The sequence below is a fragment of the Carassius auratus genome, chromosome 28 (assembly GCF_003368295.1).
Source record: "Carassius auratus strain Wakin chromosome 28, ASM336829v1, whole genome shotgun sequence".
NCBI classification, from domain to species: Eukaryota; Metazoa; Chordata; class Actinopteri; order Cypriniformes; family Cyprinidae; genus Carassius; species Carassius auratus.
This window is the reverse complement of record NC_039270.1, coordinates 5882921-5895245: the sequence shown is the minus strand read 5'-3', so window position 1 is coordinate 5895245 and position 12325 is coordinate 5882921. Positions and strand designations below refer to the sequence as shown.

The 12325-nt window shown below is 42.1% G+C and overlaps 1 protein-coding gene across 6 annotated transcripts in view; it reads left to right on the top strand.

Annotated features, from left to right (window-relative positions):
- Positions 1-280: 280 nt before the first annotated feature.
- Positions 281-12325, top strand: part of LOC113046572 (NACHT, LRR and PYD domains-containing protein 3-like) — a 52650-nt gene continuing 40605 nt past the window's right edge. For 4 of the 6 annotated variants that reach the window (XM_026207398.1, XM_026207396.1, XM_026207395.1 and 1 more), the window contains exons 1-2: positions 281-367; positions 439-511. The gene's annotated coding sequence lies outside the window, so the exon portion shown is untranslated. The remainder of the gene's footprint in view (positions 368-438; positions 512-12325) is intronic. The other 2 variants (XM_026207393.1, XM_026207394.1) reach the window with 2 other exon arrangements.

Below are 12325 nucleotides of genomic sequence, written 5' to 3'. Positions count from 1 at the left end.
GCTGAGTGTCCCCCAGTGGTAAAGATTGCAATAACAATGCACTCTCAAATTTATACATTAATACCTTTAAATGTGTTTCACTAAATTTTAATTATTTTAATTATTTTCATCTCAGTTTTAAGGAGTGCTGAACTTTACCATGATTCTCTCTCGCTCTCTCACTCTCCCACTCTCTGAATGTGTTCTGCTTCTATTCTTTTGCTGTTTCATACTCCAGTCCAAGTAGGAGGCAGTAATTCATCAGTTGGCTTGTAAATGTAAACAGCACCAGAAGAAAAAGGTCAAAGTGAAAGTAAAAGTTTTCAAATCGGATGACCAGACGCCATCTCGCAGGATTCAAAACCAGAAAATACCTTCACACGTTACGGTAAGTTCGTTATAACGTTTCATAACTGTAATATCGATATCATTTGCGCCTAAACAAATATGTCACATAAGGTACATGCAGAGGTGCATTAACACACAGGATTCAACGGCCTGAAGCCCACGGGCCTACACTGAAGACGTACAAGTAAGTTGTATTTTATATACATTTTATGTAATTTATCATTTTAATTATACATTATATTATATTTTTCTAATAATAATTTGTATATGTGGGAGAGTGCAGAAATGACAGCAATATTCTATAAACACACAATTTTTTCAGGACTCGCAACATTTTCTTCGACGCCCTGTTGTGTGAATGAAACCGGAAAACGAGTTTTCTGTAACATCATACAGTTTGGGTTCATTAACTTACTGTACAAATCCGTGGATTTTATAGAAATGTTTATGTATAGGTACATATAGGTACGTCATGCACTCATTATTTTTGAGGGGCGCGAGTGTGTGTGTGTGTGTGTGTGTCTTCTTGCTTGTCATGTGATACACAGCAGCCATGATGTCACTGTATAATTTATATGGGCTTATGTTTTACTTTTTACTCAAAATATTCCCAAACATTGTAACTATATCATAATCATATCTTGATTCTCAAATATGTGTAAGGAAATACATGTTGTGCCTTTGTAAATTATGTTAATTGACCTACAACAGGCCATGCAGACAAAGTGGCCTAATAGTGTAATGTACTGAAGTGAAGTGAAGTGACATTCAGCCAAGTATGGTGACCCATACTCAGAATTTGTGCTCTGCATTTAACCCATCCAAAATGCACACACACAGAGCAGTGAACACACACACACACACACTGTGAGCACACACCCGGAGCAGTGGGCAGCCATTTATGCTGCGGCGTCCGGGGAGCAGTTGGGGGTTCGATGCCTTGCTCAAGGGCACCTCAGTCGTGGTATTGAAGGTGGAGAGAGAACTGTACATGCACTCCCCCACCCACAATTCCATCCGGCCCGAGACTAGAACTCACAACCCTTCGATTGGGAGTTCAACCCTCTAACCATTAGGCCACGACTTCCCACTAGCTATGCATAAAATCCCATTTTTTTTACTTAAGTACCAGGTATGGGTGTCATACCATAAAAATATAATTTTTGTTTTGTTTTTGTTTTTAATGTGAATTTTTTTAAAAAAAAGTTACTAATTTAACACTTTTATTGTACAGAAAGATGGCAAAATAACATTTACATTATCAAAGAAAATTTTCATTTAGTCTAGCCAGAGTTCAAGCACTCTCCAAAAATAACATTAGAATTACTTATACTGCATACAGTGTTAAATGAATGAATATATTACTTGTATTCATAGCACATCTGTACTTTTTAGTTTCTGATGAGAGAATTCGCCAGAGAATTTAGTCAGCGAGTGCGTGCAGTGTTTCAGCGATGACTCATCTGAAAGCCTCTGATTGGCCATTGCATTCATAAACTCAACAGAACAGAAACAAACGTAAACTTTCAGTTTTAACAATGTTTTATTAAATACTGGAATTATCTAAGATTAATTAATGTTTAGAATAATTTTTCATTGACAGTTTGTTAACTAATGAGTTAACAATGTCAACTAATGAAGCCCTAATGTAAAGTGTGAACGAACAATAAAGAATCAAAACACTTTCAAACACTATCTAGGGCCTAGGGCATGTTGTGGTCCAAATTAAAATGTTTTATATATATATATATATATATATATATATATATATATATATATATATATATATATATATAAATATATATATATATATAAATACAAAAGTTTGAAATTAAATAGCCTATTAAGTCTAAATATTTAACCCTTATGGATTGTTCAAATTCACTACCCTTTCGGTATGTTCGGGATGAAAACATCCACTCAATTAAACTGCTGTAAAAATTTATCAGATTCATATTTTTTTTTGTAATTTTTTTTGCATAAATCTGTTAATCAGTCCTAATTGTGGCTGGATTTTTTTTTTTTTTTTTTTTTTTTTTTTTACTTTTTATAACAGTCTAGAGGATGTCAAAGATTAGTAGCAAAATTGGCTTTGATGCATTTTTAGTGTTTGTGCAGCATTATATTTATTTTTTTTTCTCCCTCATTTGTTGTTGTTGGCTGTTTTTGCCCCATTGACTTCCATTATAACGACATTTTTTGATTGCAAAGCCATGACACCATAAAATCATGCATTCTTGATTGTTTGTGGTTTTCCCTTTTGGGAAGAGGTACAATTTTTTTTTTACTTTTACAGTTGATCACTAGGTGGGACCATTAACCCTTTAGATAGGCTTGTGCAAAAAAAAAAAAAAAAAAAAAGGCTTAGTTTCTGGCTTGTATATGGAGTTATATGGAGTATAACATCAAATTATAGTGTTTGTGTGTGTGTGAGATTCTTGATTGTTGGTGGTTTTCCCTGTTGGGAAGAGGTAACATTTGTTATTTTTACAGATGATCACTACAGTAGGTGGGACCATTAACCCTTTAGATAGGCCTGTGCAATAAAAGCTTAGTTTCTGACTTGTATATGAAGCTATATGGAGTATAACAACATTATATTGTGTGTGTGTATGTTTGTGTGAGAAAGAGAGAGAGAGTGTGTGAGAGAGACCTTTGCGCACTTACCTTGATGTATTTCAGAAAATCAAAATGTACACCTCAGCTCTCAGAACTACATGGAGTAAACAAAAGTGTATTTATGCACCTGCTGCCTTTAAATGGTTGTCAAAAAATCCTAAAGGATTCCAATAAGAAAACTGTACAGGATTCTAATTGGATTTTCTATCATATTTTGGAACCGTTCCTATAGGATTCTGATAGGAATAGTCTTGTAGGACAAGACATAAATATCCTGTAGGATCATTCCTATAGGATTTTAATGGGATCCAGTTGGGTGACTGTTTATATGGGATTTTTTTTTTTTATTCTAAAGGTAAACTTTTCCATTGTATTTGTTTTATGAACAAATAGTACTTGCAGTTTGCCTAAACTCACCCTGATGTAGACATTGTTCATTGTACGTTGCATGACCTTCAGTAACATTGTAAAAAACATAAGAGGTGATTTGTGCAGCAATACAGCATTAGTGCAAACATTTCTAAGGGACTGATAATGGATTGATCACACACACGCACACAATATGTAGCACTTGTGCTTCCAATGTAAATATACACTAAATGTAATTATCAATGAAGATTCGGGAGGAGCGCGTCAGATACTTAGCCTAATCATCACAGGTGGACCACAATCAAGTAATGAATCCCACAGTATAAATATCGCTGACTTACCTCTATCCATTGACGGTTTATCAGCATGCTGGTTCGCTTCGTCAGTCACCTTATCACAGACCCAATTTTCGTACCATCGAAGAGCGCTAAACAGGGGATTTATAAGACCTGCTGCTTTTGCCGGACCCGAGATCATTTCTACCCAGCCAAACACGGCCGTTGAGCAGCATTAAGCGTCATCGCGACAGCTGCTATCCTCGCCAAGCCACACATCGTGGCCAATAGACCGTGCAACTCCGAGCTCGTCTTGCTCGATACACGATCGTGCCGCCCGAGACCGAGCTCTCGTAGAGCGCTGGATTGCAGCAGAAAGAATCCAACCACGGCTCAGTCTTTCACCACGGCGTTCCGGCCGAGTGGCAGTGTGAGGCCGCTTCCTCTAGCGGCGCAGACTAATACATTTCCAGGCGAAGACGCTAAAAAACAGGTTCTTCTTTTTCTTCATTGGATTTTTACGGCAGTTCGCATTCAAAGTGTTGCATCTAAAAGCAGTTTTGCGGCTAAAGTTTTGTTAAACTACGTCTTGACGTAGTTCTGTCTTCTTCTAGTAGCGTTTTATGGCGGTTTTGGCAAACCAACGTAAAGGTGCATTACCGCCACCCGCTGATCCGGGGTGCGGATCCCGCATAGATTTGGAATACATATACACCGTTCCGTCGGATGATGATGCCACTTTTAACCACGAAGCCAAAGGCATTAGGTTAGATTATCGTAATGCCTCGTTCTCAGGCCTTCCAGCTAAATCGTTGAGCAAGCTTCAGTATTCTGCCGCACGCTTGTACTTCTCCTCGCGAACACATTACACCGGTTCTTTCACAATTACACGGGCTTCCCGTAAACGTGAGAATTGATTTTAAAATTTCTATCTTAACATACTAGGCACTTCATGGGACTGCACCTGAGCATCTTTGTGAAACTCATCAGTCCTTATATTCCATCACGCTCTCTTCGCTCTACTAACTCTCTTTCACTTCACCAGCCATAATGTGAGCTAAAGACCATGGGGCAAAGAGCCTTTTCATATGAAGCCCCTAAGCTATGGAATGTACTTCTTCTGCACGTCAGATATGCACCTATGTTGGGCGATTTTAAAAAAGTTGATTAAGTCACATTTATTCAAGACTGTCTGTCTCTAATGAATTGTTGTATTGCTTTTGGCGTTTGTTTCTACAAATAAAATGCATTCTTATTATTATTTATTATTATTATTATTATTGTTACATTCGCCTTACCGCGCACGTTTAAACCTCGCCGAAATGATACAGACATACGTTTATAAAAAAAAAAAAAAAAAAAAAAAAAAAAAAAACTTAAGTCTCTGGATAAAAGCGCCTGCTAAATGCTTAATTTAATTTTAAAATTTTAATTTCCATGCAAGTCTCCTGGTAGGACCAAATCATTTAGGGACCTATTTTACCATTCACTGGCGTGATCACTCAAAATTAATCTAAAACGCATCTGCCCTCGTGTTTAGATGCAGGATAGCAAGTGTGAGTAAAATTACCATCGCCTTTTAAGGACCGTAATACGAAAAAAACGGAAAGTAAATCTCTTTAGAAACCACTTGGAAGCGAACAGCACATAACTGCTGTTAACCCATTTGCTGCAAGCATCGCCAACGCCCCCAGTCTACGTTTCATTTTTACAGCACGTTAAACATCACACTCTTACTTGATCTGGATAAACCACGCATCAATTGAAGTCCAAAGACTTTGGCTTTTATATTTGACCAATATTTCGATAAAACATAATTCCAGTGATTAATTTTCCATCATGTCAGGAAAACTATTCCTATTCCTGAACGGTAAACGTCAAAGTGTTAGCTCATGGACAAATGTTGATCATGGATCTAGTCAGAAAGAATCATGAACAGAAACATCTTTATTTTGGGTATATAATTTCTGCCTCCATGCCAAAAATGGGGGGTGTCTGGTAAGGGGTTAACGTTACTGCTATAATCATGTCTTTCGGTACAACGCCTTAAAAAGACTAAACATGCTCAATCGTTTCCAAAAGCCTCTGTTTCCACAGTCCATAATACAACGTGAAAACAGCGTTCCAAACGTATCCGCTCGGGAGTCCGTCTAAAGAGCCCGGAGGCCAAATGAGAGGAAAGATGCTTTTCCAACAGGAACATAATAAGGTGGACAAGGCCTGAGGAATTGTCAAATCAGGCAACAAATTGCTAAGCTGATAACACAGTAGGCTACCCATCCATTTTTAGCTTGCCCCATCAAATATTACTAACACTTTTTACTCTTCCCACAGCCAACATCTACAGCAGCCGAAGTAGCCTTTTATGTACCTCCTCACTGCTGCAGCAGTGTCTGCTCCCGCAGAAGCCTTTCCTGTACCTCCCCACCGCCACTGCAGTGTCTGCTCCCGCAGGAGCCTTTCCTGTATCTCCCCACCGCCGCTGCAGTGTCTGCTCCTGCAGGAGCCTTTCCTGTACCTCCCCACCGCCACTGCAGTGTCTGCTCCCGCAGGAGCCTTTCCTGTATCTCCCCACCGCCGCTGCAGTGTCTGCTCCCGCAGGAGCCTTTCCTGTATCTGCCCACTGCCGCTGCAGTGTCTGCCCCCGCAGGAGCCTTTCCCATATCTCCCCACTGCCGCAACAGTATCTGCTCCCGCAGGAGCCTTTCCCGTTCTCCCCACTGCCGCAGCAGTGCCTGCCCCCGCAGGAGCCTTTCCTATACCTCCTCACTGCCGCGCAGTGTCTGCTCCCGCAGGAGCCTTCCTACACCTCCTCACTGCCGCGCAGTATCTGCTCCCGCAGGAGCCTTTTCCTATACCTCCTCACTGCCGCGCAGTGTCTGCTCCCGCAGGAGCCTTTCCTACACCTCCTCACTGCCACGCAGTGTCTGCTCCCGCAGGAGCCTTTCCTATACCTCCACACTGCCGTAGCAGTGTCTGCTCCCGCAGGAGCCTTTCCCGTTCTCCCCACTGCTGTAGCAGCGTCTGCTCCCGCAGGAGCCTTTCCTACACCTAAATATATATATATATATATAAAAAATAAAAAAATAAAAAATAAAAAAAAAATAAATACCACACATCACCTCTGCCTAAAGGCATGCAATGCATCCGAGCTTGCGGTGATAGCATCATGTATCGACAATAGCCAAGACGATATTAGGCCCATTTTCCAACCAACGTTTTTTTTTTTTTTTTTTATAATAATCATTAGGCGGCCTACCTTAAATCGGCTATCAAACTGCTCCGTTATCCCATCTCAGCACTGCATTTCCCGCTCGCCCGTGCTCTCAAAGGATGATGTGAGCCCGTAGGTTTAAAAAAAAAAAAAAAAAAAAATTCACTGGACAAGCGAGATGACCGTAGTGCCGACTACATGACCTAGCAGTATTTAAATATAGTACTTATACTTAATACCAGTGTATCAGTACGTCCGAAAGTATTTTTTTTTTTTTTTGATTATTGGTGATTCCATAGGCTCTTTTCGTGCACCTGCATGGTCAAAATGGTAAATAGTAAGCTCAGAAAGTATAAAGAATCTTTCTCTTACTCCACCCATGCACGATTACATCGTCGATATGTACCATCGATCTCACGTGCTGACAATGACCACATTGCCGATACATGGCACCTATTTGGGGTACACTGGCACAGGAAATCCAATTTATTTTTGCACTCTTAATTTCGGATACTATGACTGCACCAAGATTTTTCGGACTCATTATCGGAAGCAGCTCATTGGATTTGCTAAACAATTATTCAAGTAAGCCTCACAGCGTCTACCCTCGTAGACAAATAAATCTTTAGTATCGAACTCCCTGCCAGGCCCTGCAAGAGGGCTCCCGGTTGAACCAACCTTTGCCTTCTCCATTCAACTATCAGCAAAGCTTACTCGTTTGACATCGCAAGTATTACAATCCTGCCAGATGCTTTCCCACTTAATCAATCTTGGACTTTCCATCCGACCACCAGCGAAGCTTACCCGATTAAAATAGGCCGATTAACCAAAAAAAAAAAAACAACGACATTTACCTATCGAACACCAATGAGTACATTGCAGCCCAAACAAATTTTCCCTCCGATGGCAAGATGTACCCATCCAATACCGCAAGTTACGCTTTCGCCGAACACTAACGAGCTCTTCGCAGATAAAACAATCTCAATTTTCCCTCCGATGGCTGGAGAGACTACCCATCTGGTGTCGCAATTTTAATAAATATAATAAATAAAAATAAAAATAAATATAGAAAATAAATAAATAAATGATAAATAAAAAGACACCGGATGCTGGCCATAGCCTCCCGACCAGATAACCTTACCTTTTTCAATCCTATGGCCGGCAAGGCTTCTCTCTTCGATGCCAAGAGCTTGAGCTCCCATCGGATGCTGACGAGAGCCTCCCGGCCAGACAACCTCACCTTTTCCATTCTGCGGCCAGCAAGGCTTACCCGTTCGTTGCCAGGAGCTCACACTCCCTTCGGACGTAGGTGAAAGCCCCCGGCTACCTGCTTTGCCATTCTGTCTTACGTACGGAGAGGTTTACCCATCCAATGCACGGAGTCAGGGCTCCCATTGAATGTAGGTGAGAGCTTCCCGGCTAGACAACCTTACCTTTTCCGTCCTTTGGCCAGCGAGGCTTAACCGTTCTATCCGGGAGCTAAGCTCCTGTCGGACGAAGGTAAGAGCCTCCCAGCCGGACAACCTTTTCCGTCCTTCAGCCAGAGAGGTTTACCCGTTCGATTCCTGGAGCTAAGCTCCTATCGGACGTCGGTCCGAGCCTCCCGGCTAGACAACCTGACCTCTTCCACCCTCGGCCAGTGAGGCTTACCCGTCCGATGCGAGTGCTCCCATCGGACGCCGGCGACAGCCTCCTGGCCAGCCAACCACGACCTTACCGCGTGGTTTAGGTTTCAAACCTACAAGCAAGCTGTTCAAATGCTGCAAGCACCAAACACACAATAAACTCTCCTTCCTTCCTATGGTCGCCAAGGCTAACCCATCTCTTGCCGGGAGTAGCAAACTCCCTTAAAACGCTGACGACAGCCTAATGACCACACAAACTTACCTTTTCCATCCTACGGCCTGCGAGGCTCACCCAGTTTTGTCCCCGCCGGACGCTGGCAAGAGCCTCCTGGCCACCTATCGTTACCTTTTCTGTCCGCCATCCGGAGAGGCTTACCCGTTCGATGCGTGTGCTCCCTTCGGACACTGGCGAGAGCCTCCCGGTTAGGCAACCTTACCTTTTCCTTTTCTATGGTCAGCGAGGCTTACCCGTTCGATGTGTGTGCTCCCTTCGGACGCTGGCGAGAGCCTCCTGGACAGACTTGCTTTACGTTTCCACCCTACGGTCGGCAAGGCTTACCCGTTCGATGTGTGTGCTCCCTTCGGACGTCGGTAACAGTCTCTCGGCCACGCAACTTACCTTTCCATTTGACGGTAGGCGAGGCTTAACCGTCCGACGCTACGAGTCTCGTCCTCTCGCCAAATCCTGCAAAAAAAAAAAAAAAAAAAAAAAAGCTACCCTCAGCTACTCTCACATCTTTTAACCCCGTCTGGCGAGGCTTACCCGTTCGATGTTCTGAGTTAGAGGCCCCATCGGATGCTGCGAGAGTCCTCCCAGTCGGGTTTTCCTTTCCAACCCTCCCCGTCCGCCGAGGCTTACCCGTCTGTCGCGTGTGCTCCCTTCAGACGTCTGGCGAGAGTCTCCCGGACGGGCCTATGCTTGCCAGCCGAAAGCGAGTCTCATCCATCCGATGCCGTGAGTCGGGATCTCCCTTCGGATGTTGCCAGAGTCCTCCTTGTCGGCTAGCCCAAAAGCTTTTTATCTGCCAAACCGAGAGGACCCAGACGTCCGTCATCCTGAGTCTCAATCTCCTGTCGGAGGCTTCATGGGCCCTCTCGGTCAGCGTTAGGCCCTTCACCCACTGAATAGCAGGGGCTATCAGCCAGTAGGGCCCGTACGCCGACACCGTGACCTATTCCGGTCGAGGCAACTCGGGTCCTCCCGGTCGGGCACCACAAACACGCTGCTCCTCCTCATCGGCCGGTAGGGCTCACCGTTCCAACGCCAAAAAGCTCCAGTTGAGCATCGGCCCGAGCCCTACCGACCGGGCGCCAACAACCACGTAGTTCACTAGCTGCAGCCGGTAGGGCCTACTCTCCCAACTCCCATGTCGCTCCCTCCGGAGTAAGTAGGCCCTTCCAGCCTGCCAAAGAGATGACTTCTCAGAAACCAAATCAGCCCCCGCCAGTACTCTGCTTTTTGGGGGGGCATTCTTTAAACTGGCGGCTGTCCTCTTGTACATTTGCCTTTTTGGGGGGTACTCTAGGTTCGGGCAATTCCCGAGCTCGGAGCCCTTCCCCGGACAGCACGCCAAATACGCATACCATACCTCAGCTAATTATATGTAAGCGTGAACTAGTGAAACCAGTTCTAGACCCAAAAAGGGAGGAACATATCTAGAGTGAGGAGGAACATATAAAGTGTATACAGGAGACCAGAAGTTGAATATAAAAATAACACTTTACTGTAACAATAATAATAATAGCAAATACAATCACATCACAACACAGAACAATAAAACATCAAACAATATATAGAATATGATATTGTAACTCAGTATAATACACCTCAAAGGGAACTTAAACTGTTCATTTCATTTAATACAGTACTATTTGTGTGTAATGTAAAAACAGAGAAAAAAAACTGGAAAATATTGTATCAAATATATTCCAAAGCAATCACTAATGCTCTGTCAAATGAACACATGCACGATTACTTCCTGGTTTTAGATAAGCCAGCTCAGTAATTTCGAGTCGTACTGTGCTTTAAGGGGAGAGCACTTTTCTCAGCTTCTCTACAAAATCTATTCACAATTTGAAGAAAATCTTTGTTAATCTAAAACGACCAAACATCCACATTTACCATTTCAGAAATGACAAACGCGAGTGTTAAATATTACGCCGGTAAATCTGCTAAATTTTTCTGGACTCATTGTTTCGATTGACAGTAATAACGGAAGACGCCATCTATTCTCTTGTCATGCGTGTCTTCATGTACACACAAATATCACGGGAGAACTGTATCATGTCAAACTTTTTAACTGGAAACCTAACCTGCACAACAGAACATTAATCCATCAATACAAATAAAGCGTACACAAAACCGTAAAGCACAATTCAAAACGCTCAAAATGTTGGCAGAACAGGCATTTTGTACTCGCTACTTCAGTGTTTTATACAATTACATTTTATTATAAATGGCATACATTATTATTTAATTAATATCAGTTGTTAAATTAGCTTTTGCTATCTAAAGTTAATGGCAAACAGCAGATACAGTAACTAGATCAACAACTCAGCAACAGATATAATTACTTCACCCAAAATGGTTCGTTTGGGATGCAGCTCAGATAAGTATCATTATTTCTTCCTTTTTAGAGTCTTTCAATACATTTTTAACAAGTTCAACAACGTTAATCACTCGATGTCTCAGCTTCCTCACCTGACCGTTACCATGCACGCTACAGTGTCACGCGCACTACTACGTTCGGATTTCTTAAAGGGGAAGCGTCACGACAATACCATTATAGATGTTTGTGTTTTTATGAATTCTTAGTCACATGTAATACATTTTAACTTATTCGGATATTATATCAATTAAATATTTTCCTTACTGTTACCTTATATATATATTTGTGTATATGTAGGCTGCATTTTTATGGGTTACAAATACACACACACACACACATACACAGTGCTACTCTAAAAAAGTTAAGTTACTCTTAAAAAGTAATTAACAGAATCAAAGAAGATCCTACAGGACAAAGTGAATTTCCATTTGAAAATCACAATGTCCAATACAAATCAATAGAAGATCACATGAAAAAATTAAATCCCATTAAATTAAACACAATATCCAATAAGATTCTAAACATCAAATAAAATCCTACAGGACAAAGTGAAATTCCATTAAAATGAATCAGAATGTCCAGTAGGATTCTAAGAATCCAGTAAGATCCAATAGGACAAAGTGAAATTCCATTAAAATCAATCAGAATGTCCAATAGGATTTTAAGAATCCAGTAGGATCCAATAGGACAAAGTGAAATTCCATTAAAATCAATCAGAATGTCCAATAGGATTTTAAGAATCCAGTAGGATCCAATAGAACAAAGTGAAATTCCATTAAAATCAATCAGAATGTCCAATAGGATTTTAAGAATCCAGTAGGATCCAATAGGACAAAGTGAAATTCCAATAGGATTTTTTAAGCTCCTGTCGGACGAAGGTAAGAGCCTCCCGGTTAGGCAACCTTACCTTTTCCTTTTCTATGGTCAGCGAGGCTTACCCGTTCGATGTGTGTGCTCCCTTCGGACGCTGGCGAGAGCCTCCTGGACAGACTTGCTTTACGTTTCCACCCTACGGTCGGCAAGGCTTACCCGTTCGATGTGTGTGCTCCCTTCGGACGTCGGTAACAGTCTCTCGGCCACGCAACTTACCTTTCCATTTGACGGTAGGCGAGGCTTAACCGTCCGACGCTACGAGTCTCGTCCTCTCGCCAAATCCTGCAAAAAAAAAAAAAAAAAAAAAAAAAAGCTACCCTCAGCTACTCTCACATCTTTTAACCCCGTCTGGCGAGGCTTACCCGTTCGAGCTGGACAGGGAAGCGGAGCTGGACAGGGAAGCAGCCAGGGAAG